General features: G+C 48.2%; 1 long non-coding RNA gene across 2 annotated transcripts in view; it reads right to left on the bottom strand.

Moving 5' to 3' along the window:
• Positions 1-11,804: 11,804 nt before the first annotated feature.
• The window catches only part of LOC116439676, a 58,000-nt gene continuing 51,344 nt past the window's right edge, over positions 11,805-18,460 (bottom strand). The window contains exons 3-4 of one of the 2 annotated variants that reach the window (XR_004238240.1): positions 14,923-15,156; positions 11,805-12,986 (exon numbers count right to left, since the gene is read on the bottom strand). This is a non-coding gene — a long non-coding RNA (uncharacterized LOC116439676). The remainder of the gene's footprint in view (positions 12,987-14,922; positions 15,157-18,460) is intronic. The other variant, XR_004238239.1, reaches the window with a different exon arrangement.

Here is an 18,460-nt window from a genome sequence, read left to right as displayed (position 1 = left end):
GGGGTGCAGGGTGTTGTTCCCTGGCCCAGACCGCTGGGCCTCTCTCCTTCTTGTGTCCCCTGGGGTGCTGCAAGTAATAGGAGCTGCACGATGTGGTGACAAGTCCCCAGCATTCCGGATATTTGATCTGAGGAAATCGCCAGTGAGCCAGGAAATGTCAAGATTATGTCACATGCATAATCTTTTAAAGCCCTGAAAAGGAGCTTGTTAAAATCTGTGTCTCTGCAGTGTGATCCCAGCTCCTTTTGTTTTTGCTCTGCTCTTCCACTTTACAGGAACAGGCAGGCAAATCCTCCCCCCAGATATCATTTTACTCCCTCTGACTTACAGCACTTTAGTTTGCCATGGCCTTGCCACTCACTGGGGCTGGAGGAGCGAGTCCCCACTTTGCTGGGCCCCCAGAGGAAAGATGTTGGGATGCTCATGGGCCACATAGCGCAGCCCATGGCTCCAGCACCCAAAGCCCTTGGCTGAGCACAGGCCCAGGGCCCGTGGGGATGCAGCTACAGCCCAGCTTGTCTGCACTGGGAAAGAAGAGAGAGGATGTGGGAGTGGGGCTGCCTCCCCTTCCCCCTTGTGTTTGCTCATGTTCTGGGTGGGCTCCCTGGGCAGCCCAACAGCGCTGCAGGGAGGTGCCAAAATTTCATAGAGCAAAACTGCACCTCATTATTCCACTGATTCTGCAAAACTATTAAGGAGCATCCAGCAGAGTATGTGACCCACACATATTTAATTTCTTTTACAGTTTCTGTTTTGATATATGCTGGATGTGTTTTTATAAAACAAAGATTTATTGGAACCTGGAATTTTATTACCTTAAGGTTTACTTGAGTCCAGATTGTGAGTTTCTCCCTTTGGAAGAGAAGGTTTAAAAGAGCCCATCTGCCTGTGGCACTTATGAAACCCTAGGCCAAGGATGACACCTTTTCCCTTAACTTCTACTATAAAGTCAAACAAAAATTTACTATCAAATATTATGCCTTCCATATGCAGTGCCCTGCTGTAGATACAGCTCACAGCAATTGTGTTGGGCTTCTTCCTTTCAAGTTTTTATCTGTGCCATAAGGAAGTCAGGCCTCGGTGTAGGGTCCAAGGAGGAGCAGCAAGAGAGGAAAAACCCAAACCATGTATAATTAATGACAATGTGCCTTCACTTATGCTCTTGATTTTTCTTGTAGAAGCACAGTGATGCCCTTGCTGCCTGCAAGGCTGAGGAAAGCAGTGTATTTTTAAAACACAGTGCCAGTGTTCAGACAGCTCCAAGTGCTCTGGTAGGAAACAACCAGCATCCAAGGAAGCAGAGCCTGAGCCCAGCTCTCCGGTTACCACGACATAAGTAAACAAACAAGTTTATCACAAGTAATGAGGGCATTGTGCCAGTTTCAGTTAAAATAATGAAATAAATAAAAAAGAAATCAACCCCAAACCAACAAATCATTACAGCATGAGGAAAGTCCTGAATGAAATTGATTGTTCGTGCCAGCACCAGAAATATATCTTGCCATAAACTCGGGCCTCCACATCTGCTTCAGCACCAGCGGATTCTTTATAAACAGCCTCTTTAATTTTATCTAACAGCCTGTTAGCAGACATGCAGTCCAAAAATACATCTCCTTTTCTTCCTCGCACTATCCTGAGCTTGGCAGGGCACCAAAAATGAGGTTCAGCTCCTCGTTCAAAAAAGCCCTTCTTTAAGCATTGAGTGAGCTTGATTTAATAAAAACTCTGTCCAGCTTCCTCCGGGCAGCCCTAATGGGATGCAGAGCCTGGCGCTTCTCAGGGGCTGCTCCAGACCTGCTGTGTGTTGGCCAGTGAGATTTTTTTGTGGTGAAACAATATTGCTCTGCAGTGGAGTTGGGGAACCAGCTGGTGTTCTCCAGAATGTCTCCCCTGAGGGGTGCAGAGCTTCACTTTCAGCGGTGCCACCCTCTGATAATGGGAGTGAGCAGGCAGCACCATAAAAGCAAAGCAGAGCCACGGCATGGGATGTCCTGGTGCCCCTGATTGCCCCAGGGATGCTCCAGTGCTGCTGGTACCCAGACCCCCTTCCCACTGGCCCTGCCTTCCCGAGGGAAGCATCAAAGCCCCTAAAATGACTTCCAACCCCCAAGTTCCCCTGGGGGCGAGATCTATCCGTCGTGTCCCCAGTGTGGCACTGCCAGGTGTTTGTAGGTGCTCCTGAAGGAAAGACTGGGCATTCACTGAAATAGAGGGGGTGTTGCACTGGGGCTGGTTCCCAGAGGATTGCCCCAAGACCAGTGGCAGGACAACCACCTTCACACTTCCTGACGCTGGTGTTCCCAAGCACAACACTGATTTTCTGGCTGCTGACTGCCTGGAAAAGCTGGAAGGGACATTGGCTGACTTTTAATGCCAGGACGAGTGGTTGATGTCACCTTAGAAGGTGAAACACACCCCTGCTGTGAGAACTGCACCAAATTACAGGCCCAAATCTCCCAAGAAATTAGTGTGAGAAACACCACACAATGTCACATTCACTGCAACACACGAACTCCTTAGCTGGATAGTTGAAAATGTTAATAATTATCCCATTTGACAAACCAAGGTATGGATTTGAAGCCTCAAAGTTTGCTGTGCTAAAGAAATATTAATGGCCCGGCATGTCATGATGTCCAGGGGAAAAGGATGTTTAATAGTTTCTCCTCATGGCTCAGTTGTTTATTTAAATGACTTGGAAACTAAATCAGCAGCAAACATAACCACTGCTGTTGCGAGGTGTGGTTAACAATAAGTAGATTTTATTTAGCATTACAGCAAAGGATGAAATGGAGTGAAATAAAGGAAAGAGAAGTTTCTTGAGTGGTCAGCGAGCCAGATCCCAATGCCAAGCCATGGAGGAGGATCAACAGAAATCCTGCAGAGCCCACCCTTTCACTTGGTTGTGCTGACAGAAGCAAACGAGCAGCGTGGCTACCAATGAAAGGGAACTACTGCATTTGGCAAAGGATGCTGTGGGTCTGTACTGATGGAGGGACTCTGTTGGCCTGTGTGGGGGATGCTGGTGGCACCCTGAGGTTTTTCATCACTTCCTGGGAGGGATTTTCTGACTGGTCCTTGTGGTTGTGCCAGGGAGGCTTGAGAGCCTTGTGCTGCTCACCTGTCAGTCCTCAGCAACACTTGGCCTCCACAATAGGGAGGGATCCAGGATTTGCTGGGGGCTTGTGGTCCCTCCAGTCAGGTGCCAAATTTCACTTTACAAAGAGCACAAGCATTCATCCAATGGTACCTTACTGATCTGAACATGGCTGATGCCTTTCAGCTGAATTTCAGCTGAATAAGAGAAACAAATCAAATGCCGACAATTGAACAGGAGAATCGGGTTTAGCTGCCCAGCTGTGAGCTGCAGTGCCCTAATCCTTCCCATTATGTGCTACAACAGGGTGTAATTCAATCCTAAATTATTGAAAACCTTGATGTTTTGTAAACCATGTATCAAGGTATTTTATTTACACAAGCATCTACTCATTAGCAGTATCAAAATGCTGGCAATACTGTGCACACTCTGCAGGAGTTCCTGTCAGAATTACATTTCACATCTCCCTAGCACGGGCTCAGAGAACCCCAGCTGAGGGGTAGACATAGACCTTCCTGGCATCTCTTTTTTTGTCCAGTCCCATGACTGGTGGGGTCCAACGGAAAAGCCACTTCTGAGTGAAGAGGCCTGGAGGGATGTGGTGGGCAGGGGAGCAGGATGTGGGCAAGCACAGGCACCTCTACTCAGGTGGTGGCTCTGCCATCTTTGGAGACTTCCCAAAGCTGGCTCGATGGAGCTCTGGAAAACCCATTGCTCTCCAAAGTCCTTTCAGCCTTGCTTACTCCTCCTGGAGCTTGCAGGCAGTGACAGTCTGGCTCCGAGCATTCTGTGCAGGTTGCCCGTAAAAGCTCCTAAAACCTTTCTCCCAGTGAAGGCTGGAGGAGCTGATGCTGCAGTAGGAAGGAGGGTAAGTAGGAGGCCTGAAAAGGTCACACCAAGGCTGCAATTTCCAAATGAGTGTGAAGGAACTGGCTGCCTTAACACCCTCCAACTTAAACACTCAGTCTTGGCTGTTAATGGAGTGTGCTGTAAAACTGCATTTTCTTTACCTATTCAAGGAAAATTAATATCTCCTGTTAATATCCAGGAGAAAACTTTTTGGCTGTGAAGGCTGTTCTTCCCCCCAGGAAGGTTGCTGGCAGAAAATGACAGCTTGTGGACAACCCGAGTCAGAGTGGCTGCAACAGCAAGAAAGTGGAGGAAGGGAAATGCAGCCTCAAATGAAACTGAGACAAAAAAAATAGAGAAATAACCAGTCTGAGGCATCCATAGGTTTACTGAACTCACTTCTCTCATTTTCCAGCATTTTGCTGAGCACGATAGCAGTATTCAAGCCATTATTACATTGAGAAGTTTTTTGGCTTTTCTGCCTGCAAAAATAGTCATCACTTGTAAATTGAAGGCATCACTCTCTTATCTGGTCTGCAGCCAGAAGGGCTGGAAGCAATAGGAGAAGTGTGAACTTTCTCCTTCATCTCAGAGAACATTAACTTCAAAGCCTAGCCATAAACTCTCAGATGTAATGACTATTTGTCCAAAAGAGAAACACACCAGCTTGATCAATGAGTGAAAGGTATAAAACACAGAGGTTACATTTGCTAAACACTTGGGAAAAATGTGTGGTTATGCCTGGGTGTGTGGAGGGGGGAGTTATTTCAGAGTTATTTGGGCAGGCAGGCCCGGGGGGCAGCGTCAGGCTTGTTGTGGTTGGTTGTAGGTCCAGCACCAAGTGGCTTCTGTCCCAGAGGAGGCTGGGCTGCCGTGTCAGAGTGCGCTCCAGCGTGCCCTTGGGTGCAGACCTTCATCACCGAGTGGGGACCTTGTGGCTGTGCTGGCAGCCACACTGCTCTGCTTTTCCAATAAACTGTGGGAGCAAACATCTCTCCTTTCAGCTGCTCAAACAAAGCATTCAGGACCACCAGCACTTCCTCCTGTGCCCTTGCTCCAGCTGTGGGAACGCTGACTGGAGAAAACCCCCCCTGGGTGCACTGCCTTGTCCCCTGAGCATCGCTGAGCTCCAGGGCAAGGGTCCAGCAGTGCTAACGCAGCCAGGCAGGTGCACTCAGAGATTTCAGTCACCTTTGGTACGATTGCCTACATCCTTCTTCCTTTTTTTTAACATGCTTTCTATTTTTCTGATGCAAGTTCAATGGAAATAAAGAGTAAGGATGTCTTTTTGTTTCCATGGCTTGCATTTGAGGAATTTAGAGGGAAGAAAATTTATATTATGTGACTTTTTTCCCGAGGATAACCATTGCCCTTCCTGATAACATCCCTTCTCCCTTGACCTGTATGGGCTTACAGAAGGAGCCTGGACCCCATCCTCTCCCTGGGCAGTGGTGCACGATCCTTGTGCATGACACACGGTGCTCAGGGAGGGCACTTTGTAGTGTTAATCAACTCTTTGGTGAAAGTGTTTTTAGAAGGAGTAATTGGGAGGACTTGCTGCTGGGCACCGGCTTCTGCTTGCCAGGGCTCCGGGGCTGGGGAATGAGGTCCAGAACTGTGCGATTCCTGTCTGAAGATGGAGAGGAGGAAGTGCCAGAGTATGAAGAGAGATTTTGAAAGGTCTGTAACATCTTCTGCCAACATCTTTTTTGAATCAGCCCTGCGTGAACAAGTGAGAGCCCGGCAGAGCCGCGTCATCCTTGAGGACAGCTGGGCTTGCTGGGGGACAGCTCCATTTGGGATGGGAGGAGGAGGGTTGCTGCCACTGTGGGGGGGAAAGAGATGTTGGTGGGGGTGCTGGCTGCTCCACAGGCTTTGACAGCACCCTGCTTTCCACCTGTGCTGTGCTTGCCTGTCCCCTAACTCCTCTGTGAGGTGCCAAAATGCCTCTACAGGGAACCAGAGAGCAAACCTAAGCCCTTCTTGCTCACCACACATCTTTGTGTCCCCAAGTCCCTGCTGGAGTGAATGGACCTGGTGGGTGCACCCCAGTTCCTCACCATGCAGGTGCTGTGGGGAGGAGATGGTGGCTCAGCTCTTGAAGTCTATACCTGCCCCTAGATGTGCTCTGGCCTCCAGGAGGTGAGTTACCAAGTGGCCTTCTCCAGGCTGTTCCCTCTACCTTCTGCATTCCAAACTGAGCTCCTCCCAGCATCCTGGGGAACAAGCCTCAGGGATGGCCATGAAATGCTGGAGCTGGGGGTGTTGGTGGGGGTTGAGATGACACTCTTGAAATGTAAACAATCCATCTGGTCACCCACGTCTCTGTGGCATATCACCTGCCCTACCTTGGTCCCAGTGGAGACTCCAGGGACAAGGGCAGGTAATAGCAGGTAGAGGTGGGGCAAGAGGCGCAACAGGAGGGCAGCTAAGTAATTTATTTTAAGGAGCAGCTGGCTTTACTCAGGTAAAACCAGTACAATGCCAGCAGGCTCCACATTCAGCAGATCCCCAAGGGTGTTGGTAGAGCAGTGCTCAGCTTCCCCTGCAATACCACTGTTCAAGGGAGGGAGCCGGATGCTGGGCTCCTTTTTTTCCCGCTGTGGAGCTGTACTTGTGCTTTGTAGGTGTGTTGTATATTTAATCTGGTCTTTGCAAAGGGAACCACTGTAGCAATCCCTTTTACGTGCCTGGAGTCCCATTTTCTACCTCCACTGGATCATGTCCTGGGCTTCAAAGCACATGGGGAGCAGTGACCTGTTTTATTACATGGTCATAAAGCAGTGGCCTCTCTCTGTTCCTGTGTGAATAATAAATAGTAGTTATATTGTTATATTTTTACATGGAGGCCTGCCAGAGGCTCTTTTTGAGTATGAGACTAGAGACTTAGTCTGAAAAAAAGGAAGAAGAAAACAAGACTCCTGACAGCTTTCTACTTGGCTGTGCAGCTGCACTGAGAGAGGTGCCCTGCAGATCAAAGGGAACCCGCTCCCGTTCTCCCCAGGTGCTGCGATGCTTCCCCTATTAGAGCAGATACTGGTTATCAGGCAGCAGTGCTATGAATGGCACAAATGTGCACTTTGCTCTCCAGAGGTTATGGCAGCCAGAAGGATGCCAGATTAGATTTAGGAAAGCACATATGGATGTATTGCCTTCTTCAGCCTTGCACTATTCCTTAAAATCCTCCGTTGCTCTGGAGGAAGACAGAAAGCACGGCTGTGGACAATCACAGCTGTAGAAGCGTAATTGCAATTGCTGTCTGGGAGCTGCTTAGTGCTTCTGATAATCCTTGAGACCTGCAGCGAGTCACTACAGGATGAAGGGAGAGCATTTGGTGGCAGGGATACAGCATAGGAACAAGTTTGCAGAAGGACTGAAAAAAAACCACCTCTAGTTTACATTTCACTGTATGAAAAGATGCTCTGAGGCAGCACCAGCACAAGTTCAGACTGAATCCCAGACTTCCCGCTCTGGGGTTTCAGCTGTTTGTAAAGTGTCTCTGACACCAAGTCCTATACCATGTCTTCCCCTAAAGGCTGAGCTGCCACCACAGCCCGTCTCTCAACCCAGTCACTGGCCAGAACTACAGCACCAGCCCACCGACAGCAAATCCCACCAGTTCACTTCATGTTCACAGGGCTGTTTAGCTTCTGGAGAAGTAAACGGGAAGATGACAGGAGTGAGGTCTCGTTTCAGTGTTGGGATCAACTGTGCTTCAGCAAAACCTCCCTCTAAGCCCCATACACTGCGTAACAGATGCCACATCTGTTTCTATTTCCAGGGTGATCTCACTAATCACTTTTTAAGAATCCAGCATCCAGAGTTAATCAACACGAGCTGAATTACAGCAAAGGTTCCTACAGCAGTGGAAATATCCTGTGCAACTCCCTTTCCTCAAGTTATCCTCTTGGATAGTGGGGTTTATCCTCTGCCTGAATTCTGCCCAAATCCTCATGATCCCTGCAAAGCCAAGGCCTCTTTCCGAAGAGCTTCTTCCTCTCTGGGCCTTTGTCTATTTGACAAGGCAGATCTTCCAATAGTTGATTTTCTGTTTGGCAGCCAAACTAAAGGCTAAGAAAGCATGATACAGGTCCACCCCAAAACCTTGACAGGAATGGAAAGGGAGATTCCCAAGGAGACTTTGTTCTCGGCCATAAGGCCTATGAAGAGAAGCTATCAGCCACTACAATCCACTGCCTACGACACAGCCTCAGAGCACACAGGATGCAAATTCAAAACCCTCGTGTTTCTCATATGGAAAACAATTTTAAAAAGGTTTCCTGGAAGCAGTATCACAGCCAGTGTGCCAGGCAGCACCAGAGGCACATTGAGATAGAGCACAGCAAGGCAGGAGACTGGCTAAGCCTGGCCATGCCTACACTGCTCCGTGCAAAGGCCCGGGCAGAGTGGCACTGTTGGGCTCACAGGCACTGTGCCTAGAGCTTGCTTCCCAAGCAGAACATTTACCTTGGAAACAGCTACTTGGAGTGATCCAAACCAGACCCTCAGAGTTAGCAGAAAGCTCAGCAGACAGCGAACACAAATCCAGGGCTGGAGTCCATCTCTTCTTTGCTGGTGATGCAGCTATGCCTGTCAGATGTGCCTACAATGCCAGAAACAGCTCCTCAGCTGACTGGGTCCTCATCCTTGATAGTTCCCATGGTGTCAGTCACCTATGCTGTCCTCTGGACCGGGACAAGCAGCTCCCTCTGGCCACCAAGTAGCGCTGCTCTGGGCGTGGATACTCCTGGGACAACTTTCAAGAGCCACATGAACAAGCTCTGTCTCCCTTTCCTCATGATGTTCCTCCAGCATGGTCCCACCAGCCTTTCCATCCTCCAGCTCTCCTGAATGCTCTCATGCCTCAGTCCAGGGCATGCTACACACCCTATGGAATCCCAGCACTGGTGAGCTATAGCATCATCTTTGTTATCCTGGGCATTTTATGCTGGGATAAAAAGCCACCAAACTTACAAAAATGCTGGTTTGCTTAGGTCCATAGGCACGACACACAGGGCCAAGCTAAGCTGCAGCCAAGTGCCATGCTATGCTGTCCTTTTTATTGGCTGGCCCTTAGCAGCCAATGCTGCTCTGAAACAACTGCTCTCATCCACTACCAGCTCCCAGGCCTGCTCTTTGGGGCAGGCAGTTTAGTCCTGCAGATATTCCTGCTCTGTCTGGTCCAATAAACAGTGTAAATAATTATACCCCAAGCAAGAGGATTAGGAGAGCCCCATTGCAGGCTGTCCTACAGCCTGTGGTTTGGCCACACTGAAGATTCAGCATGTCGGGTAAATCCTCACTCCAGCTGAGGTTTCCTTTTGAGATCAGCTTCTAAAAAAAGTTAAAAAAAACCCCAAACCAACAAAGCAAGCCATTTTGACGTTTCTAATTTTCGGGGCTAATTCAGATGAATAATTGCACACCAATTGGCAGAGAGCTTTGATCAGCCAGAAACTGCGCATTTCACTGAGTAAGCTGTTCTTCAGAAATCATTGGCTCTACTTGTACCCCCTTCCCACTGCCACAGGAGAGGGAAGGGATACTGTAGATCCTGCTCCATGTATGATCATCTCTGCTCTGGCTCTAATGTAGCCTTCAGATGGTCTCACCCTCTGCCTGCTCTTCTGCTTGGAGACATTAAGGATCTTCAGCAGTTATCATCTGTCACTCTGGGCAGCTTCTTCCTCAGCTGCACCTCTCCCACTGCTGTCACAATGGCCATGTCAAGACTTGCTTACTTAATTTCTGTATTGAGGATTTTTAGCTACTATCATTGGTGTTTCTATGTCCTCCTTTCAGGACACAAATCTTTATGATCCCATTAGGTTATGCCATCAGCTGTCTGTTACACTTTAAACACCTTCTTAGGGACAGGTACGCTCACAGTGATGCTAATGTTTGTTATCAGGACACGGCAGGGGGGCTCCGCAGGTGGCGTAGCTGAGAATGGCCACAAGTCACAGCATCCTAGAATGGCCTGAGTTGGAAATGACCTTAAAGATCATCTAGTTCCAACCCCCCATCATGGGCATGGATGCCACCCACTAGACAAGGCTGCTCATGGACCTGGAGTGTCCTCTGAGGACAAACCATTTGGCCCTGATTTTTTGCCACCTCCATCATCACAACCACCAGCATCTCCCAGAGCCCGCTGGAGCCATTAGAGGCTGGTAGAAGGGCGGCTGTAGCACTTGTAGGGCGAGCACAGCCAGTGGGGGTGACAGCCACACGTTTGTAGGGGCGCTTCTTTTAAAGCTGATTTATTTTAGCAGGACTTTTACGGTGTGAAGCTGGCAGTGGCAGCCAGCAGACATGGCAGTGTCTATGCTCTGCTTAGAGACTGACAAGGAAACTTTGGGGCTGACAAGGGGCTCGTGGAACCCACTGGGGACCACCTGGTTAACCACGTTTTGGCTGACCTTCCTCAAGTAGAGGTCTTGGCCTAGGTCATCTCCAGAGGTGCCTTCCAACCTCAATCTTTCAGTGAGTCTTATTTAAACCTCTGGCATAAAGCACAGATTGGATATTCAGGTGTATATATTCAAGTATTCCATAAATTCTCAACTCAGTACAGGAAATTTCAAGTCCAACAGCACATTAAACCTTTACCAGGATGTAAGGCCAGAGTTTCAGGAGACTTTTAACAACCTAACAAACCAGGGAAGTATGAAACGTGCCATGCAAGTCAGATGTTTCTATGCAACAACCATATGATCGAAAGTTTCTCAAACAAAACCATTTGCTGTCAGGACAGAATGGAGCCAAGTCAGTGTGATTCAAGTTTTTAGAGTCAATTTTGTAAAATGTCAGAAGGAGTTACTTAGTGCCACCCAGTGTTGGCAGCTAGAAAAAGGAAGGTTAAATATGGTTACAACTGGGTGTAGCCCAGTGAAACAGGAAAAAAACCCCAGCTCTTGCTTTCTCTATCAGGGGTGAGTAATGTCACAGCAGTTGGGCAGCACCAGCATTCAGGGGATAGGTGTTCCAGAGCTGAAATGAAGTTTAGCCATCTCGTTAAAAAAAAAAAACCCTTCTACTTTTCATATTCACTTTTCAAAGCAGGTAATCAGTTTGAGATGCAGATGGCCTTTTTTGTCACAAGACTCACTCCCCTAGTCTGACATCTGTCTAGTGAGAAAGCTGCACTGGTTAGATGTTCAGGAATTTAGATGAGACACAACTATATAAAATGTGTCTCTTTCCTAGAATAAATAGAGTACAGTTAAACATGACTCTTTCCCCTTTCCCACCTTTGTGTCAGGTGCTGAATATGACTTGCCTTTTCCTTGAAGCCTTTAAAATTATACAGGATCTCATGTATATCAGGCATGGAAATAATCTCCCAGTTATGATCTTTGGATGGCTGAACAATTGCACGTATGTTTTTGTCCTTCAAAGGACTATATAAAATCACAGAACGATTTGGGTTGGGAAGGACCTTAAAGATCATCCAGTTCCAACTCCCCTGCCATGAGCAGGGACACCTTCCAGCACACCAGGTTGCTCAGATCCCCATCCAGCCTGGCCTGGAACACTTCCCTATAAAGTTGGTTGAGTGTCATGGTCCCATTTAACAGGCATGGAAAGTGAGATGCCAGGCAGGCAATTCCATCCTCATCACAGCCCCATCCCAGGAGATCTGGAGCCAAGAGCCCAAGTGGGAAAGAGAGGAAGGGGAAAGGAAGGCCCCCAAGATACCTCAAACCCACCAGATGTTGGCAGGGCGAGGGCATCCCAGGGTTGTGGCTTCACCTGTAGTGGCCATGGCAGAGAAACCCTCCCTCTACCATTTTGGGCTCCTTCACTCTGCCCTGAAGTATTCTCACTGCCCAGAGAGGAAAAAAAAAGACAACAGTGGTTTGAGTGGTTCTCTGCTGGTTCTTTATTTCATCCCTATAAGATGAGGGCCAAGGAGAGACTGACACAGGAGTTTATCTCAGATTGATACAACAAAAAAGCAACAGTGAAGTGAAGGGTGGCTGCCCTCTGAAACGACCTCACTTCCATGAGCTGCCACACTGGTGATCCACGCTTCTGGGTGTGAGGACAGGCATTTTTACTTTTTCCTCCTACCCATGGAGCCATCTATCTCCCAGTCACACAGCCTATCCCTTGGATTTGTGCTTGCTGACAAGTCTCCTTTCTCACTTTACCTTTCACTGACTGCTGGGAAACAGGCCAGGTAGTGTGGCCACAAGTCATGAGCCAAAAACTCATCTTCTGGGGCCAACACACTTGGGGTGGTTTTATCTTTTCCCACTAGTCCCGTGAGGCTCCTGGAGGACCTGGGAGCTGGGCTAGCTCTGCTGGCTTCTGTTGGAAGACCTCCATGATCACTAATTGCATCTGCATGTCTCACTAGGGTCCTACATGTCCTAGGTGCTCTCCACAGCTATTAGAATCTCAGTCTTCCTCCCATAGACCTCACAGTTAAAACCCAAGGTGGGAAATCACTAATTCCTGTGATGGCTGCTCAGCCTTTGCCTCAGGAATTCATCAAAAAGAGAATTTTCTCTAAGAGGGCCACAGGACACAGTGTGCACAGAAAAAGTTGGTAGAGGAAGGAAACCAGACAAATACAGCATTCGTGAAAAAAAAAAGTATCTGTGTGTATCCCCTCAGTTAGGAAGGTTTACAAAGTAGCTTCACAATGAGAGGCAGCGCCTGCTCCGGAGGTTTTACAGTCCCAGCAATGAGAATGAAAGAGCAGGAAGGGGAAAGGCAGAGGCAGGAGACCTGTGAGGCCTTACACGGAGCAACTGTGCTCAGTTTGCAGGTCCAAGGCATTTTTAAGCCTATAAATAAACTGGGAACGTTAATGATGCCATTAATCTCCGCTGGGCGCCGTCCCAGCTGTTTTCAGTGGCGGGGTTACCTTGTCTCTCCCAGCAGAAGCAGGTCTCGAGGGGAGGGTCAGGCGAGCAGCGGGGACGGATGCCGTGTGCCCGGGGCCACCGCCCTCGGCGGGAGGACACTGCCACCGTCCTTGGCAGCCCACCAGGAGGAGGTGTCCCAAGTGCCAGCCCTCCTGGCTCCCAGCCTGGAGGGAAACACATGGAAACAGACGTCAGAAAAGCAGAGTGCTGCCGGCTGCAGAGCGGGGCGGGTGACTGCTCCTGCCGGCAGCCCCTATGGCAGAGATGCCTTCTTCATCTCCTACAAGGAGACACCCCCAATGGAGACCCTCTGCTCCTCTGGAGCTGCTGGGAGCCTGCTCCCCCACCTCTGCCTTTCGAAGGACAGAAAGTGGCAGAGCCTGGAGCTACAGAACAGAGGGAGAGCCTGGGAGGGGCAGGTCAGGGCATCTCAGCATACCAGGTCTAGGGCAGGGAATGGCTGGGGTGCAAGTTCCTGCAGAGAACAAGGTCTGCCCTGAGACAGCTTCTTGCCCATCACACCAATAGTCAGTGCTTCTCTCACAGGCAAGAGGGGGAGAAGAGCTCCCTTTCCTTTCCACCCAGGGGGAGCAGGAATGTCATATACTTGGATGGGAAAAGGTGCTTTTTCTCCTTCCTCCTATGAGGAGAGAAGCCTCAGGACAGTCTCCGCTTGGCAGAGGAGCAGCTCAGCATTTGCCCTCAGTGCTCACATGGCACCCAGAGCTGGTTTGCCTGTGGGCAATATAGCCCTGAGGTTCATCTTACACAGGTACCTCCTATAAATGCTTACCTCATCTTACAAAGTGTACCATGCTTTTGTTTATTTTAGTATTTCTGTTACAATATGCCAGGAAAAAATTTATTCCTAACAGTAAATGAACTTCACACTCACTGGAAATAGGTGCCTTTGAAAACCACATCTACACATTGCTTTCCTTTGACCTGCCCCTCAGATGTCCAAGATAGTCAGATACCACCACACAGGGTAAGAGAAATTAATGTTCCTGTATCACCAGAAAATAACACTGGCCAACTTTTTCTTTTCTATTCTGCAATGAGCTCAAGATGTTGAGACATTTGCCAAATAATATTACAAAAGAATTGTTCACACTCTGGTCCCAGGTGACATTTGGCTACTGAAGCTATTAGGACTTATTCTCCCAAAGCATTCAGTGGCACAGGACTTCTTCCCAATCTTCTCAGAAAATACACACTGTTTTCTGTTCTTTGTGTTATTTAGTAATGTTTCCTGAATTCTTAATATCTATAGTGGTCTGACTGCCAGTTGCTTATAACGTGCCATCCAGAAAGAATTAAGAGAAATTTGGATGTTTTTCTTACCTTCTTACAATGATATTTTGGGGCCAGAGGCAGAAATTTCTCTGTGGAAGATCCAGCCCACTTGACCTGGCTTGCAGCTTATAAACAACACAACCTGTTCTCTCTCAGGAACTGCTAAGAAATGCATTTCATTTACTTGAGTTTTGCTATTTTGTCTCAACTATATCCAATGGACAACCTGAAGGCACTACTGATGCTACAGCTTCCCTGCTGCAATTGCTGTCTGGCTTCTTTTAGGGATCATGCAGGATATGACCATTTGAAGGTCTCTGGAGGCCTGGGTGGCTTGTGCATGACAAGGTTTGGTTCTGTCTACAGCCACTTTGGCAAGCAGAGACACACCTGGATCCTGCACTGTGCACTGGCTCTGTGAAGCAGGGCTGTGGACTCACATATCAGTGGCAATTTGAGACGCCAACCCCAGTGACAATGAACAGGAAGTTTCTTTCCTATTTTAATGAGTCTAAGCAGTGTTAAGCCATTTTTTTGCAAAGCTTTCACAAAGGCTCCTGTCTGATCCCTGCTGCCTGTAACTGGTACTTTGGGGAGCCCAAGGCTTGAGTGAATCATACATGCAACCCCTGACTGACAGAGCTGGTGTCTCCAGGGAGGCCTGAGGACTCACATCGATCTGCACATTTAGGAGAGCCAGAAAAGTAGTGATTTATCAGATCAGTCATAGAAATATGAAATTCTGTCTTGTTAATGTCGACAATGTTAACTCTTATATTTGCCTAAGGAAAATGACCCTGGTACCTTTCCTTTGGGATGCTCTGCCTTCTGTAGGACCAGGACAATGCTGTGCTGGCAGGCAAGAAAATGATGTGGCTCCTCTGGACCTAAGTGAGTGCTGAGCAGGACACAAGAACACTGGAAATGCTCCCAGCTACATAAACGTGGTACTCCATCACGCCGCTGAAGCAGCAGAACCTCCTGCTGCTGCTGCTGCTCTGAGCAGGCTGCGTTCGCTGGTTTGGGTTTCTCAGAGCCCTGGAGGAGACGTTAGATGGTTGTGAGATTCAGTCTCTAATTAGGTCCCTGTAGTGGTGAGATTGCTTCCTTTATAATCACTCAGTGGGAACTGGTACTTTATCCTCTGTACTCAAATTTTTATGTCTTTCACCCTCATTTTCTCTCCAATGCCCAGAGTCTCCAGTCCACTGGATGACAGCTGCAAAAGCCTCTGACATTCACTTTAAGGACAATTCTTTTCAGCTGCTTCACATTTCCTTTTGACAAGCCCTTCCAGTGATATTTACTGCAACTAATGAATTAACTCACAGCTGGACCACTTGCTAGCCTTTTCAATCCAGAGCTGTTTTAAATCTTGATTAGCTGGTATGATTTGTAAATCTCATAGAACTGCTAAGTCCAAGCTGTCCTGTCTCACACTGTGATCAGGAGACAGTTCCTAGTCATGCAGAGCAGCAGTACACACATATTAGGCATTTGGGGGGACTCTACCTCTGCAGCAGGTGGTAAAACAGTGTATTATCCACAGGAAGTAGTTCAATTCACAAGGAAAGTTATTTGGATAGTGTGTTGGTTTTGCATGGCCTGGTTTTGGTAGCAGGGAGGCCACAGAGCGGGCTTTTGTGAGAAGCTGGTGGAAGCTTCCACCATGTCCAGAAGAGTGAATCCCTGATGGCTCTGAAGATGGACATGCTGCTGGCCAAGGCTGGGCCAATTAGAGAAGATGATAACACCTCTGTGATAACATATTTAAGAATAAAATCAAAACAAAGTGTGTGTGCAATATTAATTCCAGCTAGAGAAGAGGAGGAGGTGAGAACACAAGAGGGAAAACAACATGGAGACACCAAGGTCAGTGCAGAAGGAGGGGGAGGAGGTGCTCCAGGCACCAGAGCTGAGGATCCTCTGCAGCCCGTGGTGCAGACCATGGTGAGGCAGCTGGGCCCCTGCAGCCCATGGGGATCCACGGGGGATGCAGAGATCCACCCGCAGCCCGTGGGGGAGGTGCCCGTGCCGGAGCAGGGGGATGCCTAGAGAAGGCTGTGTTCCAGTGGAACACCCGGTGGCGAGAGAGGGCCCTGCTTCCAGGCTGGAGCAGCCTGCCCGTGGAGGGCTGCACCCCATGGAAAGAGAGAGCCACTCTGCAGCAGTTTGGGAGGGCTGTGTGCCCGTGGGAGGGGCTCAGGCTGCAGCAGGTGCGGTGTGGCTGCTGCTTGTGAGATTTGGAGCCCTGCTGGAGAAGTTCACAGAGAACTGTCTCCCGTGGGAAGGGACCCCATGGTCTCACAGGGGAAGACTTCTCTCCCAGAGCAGCAGAAGAGAATCTTCGTGACGAACTGACCAAAACCCCACTCCCTCTCTCCCTGCACTGTTGGTGGGAAGGAGGGAGGGGGAAAAAGATGTTTTTAAGGGCTTACTTTATTCCTCATTACCCTCCTCTGATTTTGTTAGTAATAAATTCACTTAGTATTTCTAAGTTGAGCCTGTTTTGCCCTTGGAATGTTTTCTCCTGGTCCTTATCTCAACTCATGAAGCCTTCATTAAATTTTTCTCTTCTCTGCCCAGCTGTGGCAGGGGAGGGTGAGTGAGTGGCTTTTGTGGGTGCCTGGCATTCGGCCAGTGTCAAACCACGACAGTTTTTGGTGGAGAGCGCAGGCAGTCATGAGGATTTTGAGATAAGGATATTAATTGGGAGAAATATTAGGCAAAACAAGTATTAAACCATGTTATCAAGTAGAATGATAGTGGGGAATTTGCATTGCAATTGTAGTGAAGGGTCTAAGAGTGGATTTTATGTAGTTCATCCATTTGTGTTCTGTGTCATGATGATGTTATTTTTGGATCTGGAGTGGGGAAATTTTTTTTCTTTTCTTTCTGTTTAGTTTTAGTTGTTTTTGTTGTTCTAAGTGAAGGTTGTATGTTGAATGTGGATGATTTTTTTACTGCAGACTTCCATGGTCATTGCCAATCCTTGCATAAGCTGTCTGATACTATTAATAATATTAGGAAATACCATTGTTATGCTATGGAATTAATGGAATTTGTAGTCATCCTGGTGCAAGAGAAAACGTCCTTTAGGTGAGGAGTTATTAAAATCTGCCCTGAGGCACCCAGTTCCTGGGTGGAAAGGTGTGTGGAGGGATTTGGGCACGTTCCTAGGGCGGTTATCACCTCCCATTGCCTGGGACTTTACTCCTGAACAGGTAAACAACCCTAACACACTGGCCCGTTGGCTGATGGAATGCGAGCAGCTTCTCGCCCTGTACTGGGGGCTGGCCTGGGCGTACAGAGCCTCTGTTCAATACTCCCAGGGGACTGCAGTGGAGGCAGGAACCCAAATTCTGTTTGAGGACACTATGGCTGAGGCAGGGACTCAAACCACAACAACTATGGCTGAGATAGGGACTCAAACTACAGCAACCACAGTAATTGCCCCAGTAGTGAGAACAAAAAAATGGACAAGGCAAGTTGCAGGCCCATACCACCGATCAGTAAGCAATGGGAGTAGGCAAGATCATGGGAGGGGACACAATCAGGCCAGCTGACCCAAATTAACCAAAGGGATATTCCATGCTATATGACGTCAGCTCAGATACATAAAGCTAAGGAAGGGAGAGAGGAGGAAGGGGGGCATTTGTGATTCTTCAGTGTTTGCTTCCCAGAGGAACCATTACGCATTCTGAAGCCCCGCTTCCCAGGAAGTGTCTGAACATTGCTGCTGATGGGAAGTAGAGACTGACTTTTCCCTTCGCTTATGCACGCACAGACTTGTGCTTATTTCTTTCCTTTCACTGTAATAAAACTGCCTTATCTCACCTGCTGGTTGTTCTCCATCTTATTCTCTCCCCTGTCCCATTGGCAAAGGGAGTGATTGAGCAGCTTAGTGGGCACCTAGCACTCAGCCAAGGTCAACATGCTACAGATAGCTGGAAAAGAAAGGGTCTTACTACTTCAAGCATGTGTGAAAAAATAAGCAATGCAACACATACTACATTTCACAAGCATCTTGCACAAGTGATATTACACAAATGCACCTTTCTCCACTTTATTTTGCAGATCCTCTTTTCTGTTTCTAGCTTCTGAGCACATCCTGAGCAATGAACAACAGCCCAGCATTTCAAATTAGGATCCTTATCTAAGTTCCTACACAAAATTAGTCTGATTTGTATAGATTCTGCCCTCTCAAGTCCCAAGACACTTACAGGGTCAGCAGGTGTTCAGCTGTCAGGTCATTTGTATTTTGGCAACTAACTGTGTATTTAGGCATCTGATTTTCAGTGATTTGAACTCCAGCTCCAAAATTCTGGCCTGGAGGTAAGCA

The sequence above is a fragment of the Corvus moneduloides genome, chromosome 2 (genome assembly GCF_009650955.1).
Source record: "Corvus moneduloides isolate bCorMon1 chromosome 2, bCorMon1.pri, whole genome shotgun sequence".
Classification (NCBI taxonomy): domain Eukaryota; kingdom Metazoa; phylum Chordata; class Aves; order Passeriformes; family Corvidae; genus Corvus; species Corvus moneduloides.
This window is presented reverse-complemented; position numbering and strand designations above follow the sequence as displayed.